Source organism: Poecilia reticulata, linkage group LG12, assembly GCF_000633615.1.
Source record: "Poecilia reticulata strain Guanapo linkage group LG12, Guppy_female_1.0+MT, whole genome shotgun sequence".
Taxonomy (NCBI): Eukaryota; Metazoa; Chordata; class Actinopteri; order Cyprinodontiformes; family Poeciliidae; genus Poecilia; species Poecilia reticulata.
The window spans coordinates 24018470-24019479 of record NC_024342.1 but is presented as its reverse complement, the minus strand read 5'-3'; the positions used below and the strand labels follow the sequence as shown (position 1 = coordinate 24019479).

At 38.2% G+C, this 1010-nt stretch overlaps 1 long non-coding RNA gene across 1 annotated transcript in view; it reads left to right on the top strand.

Annotated features, from left to right (window-relative positions):
- The first annotated feature begins 196 nt into the window (after positions 1–196).
- Positions 197–1010, top strand: part of LOC103473981 (uncharacterized) — a 15551-nt gene continuing 14737 nt past the window's right edge. The window contains exons 1-2 of the long non-coding RNA XR_535099.2: positions 197–333; positions 420–520. This is a non-coding gene — a long non-coding RNA (uncharacterized LOC103473981). The remainder of the gene's footprint in view (positions 334–419; positions 521–1010) is intronic.

The following is a 1010-nucleotide window of genomic DNA, read 5'->3' as shown; positions in this document are numbered from 1 at the left end:
AGACTTGCCTTCATTTTTTTCAGCTGTACCTCAAAAATTACCTCATCTAATGTAAATACTTTGTTGCACTCTTTACAGATAAACAAATCTGAAACGTGGAAGTCAAAATACTGGAAAAAAAAACCCATTTATAAAATAGAAAGGATTATGACAAAAATATGTCTGTTTTTGCAGGCTTGTTCCAAGTGACGTGACTTGTGAGAGCAAAATAGCTTTTCTCACTGGAGATGCAACAAGATCGGATCATTTTCAAAGCTCGGTGAGCGGTGGGAATGTTGTGGAGCTCTGTGTGATCAAGGCCGCTACTGGAATCCCCAATGGATTGTGTGAAATGTGTGTTTGGTTTCTTCAACTCACAGTGATTGTCGTTAGCTAGATAGCGTGGTCCAGTGCATAAAATGATTACAGCTCTCATTAAGGACGGACTCRGACCGTGTAAATCCCAGGACTGTCTTGTGAACATAGAGGAGAACCGACGRAGCGTGCTTYCATGATACATGCAGCCTCTACCATCTGTCTGGTGAGTCCACTGCCATGGCGACGACACCCACTGATTAAATAGCTTCATTTAACCCCCAGAGCTCTTTTGCAAATATCTGAAATKTTTCCGTCCTTAATGATGTGAAGAATATTTCTTGGTCGAATCACTGCTATATMTTTGGAAACGTTTGGTTTTCACAGATTTAACCTCATTAAATATTTAATCTGTTTTAAAATGTGAAAGCAAACAAGGTGTTTTATGACAAGAGAGAAAAAACCCTTGAACAATCTCAGCAGTAATTGCGACTGAATCAAACTTCTCCAACCTTAAGTGTGTGTTGCATGATAAACTTACACACATAGTGCATAATTGTGCAACAAAAGAAAACCAAATTCATGATTTTCCAGAGCTTTTTTTGTTTGTTTTCGGGGAATCCTGGACTCCACAGAGATTGCAGGTTTTTTCTCTGATGAATCCTGTTTAAATAAATATTCTGGAGTTAGAATAGTAAAGTCAAATTTAACTGAGA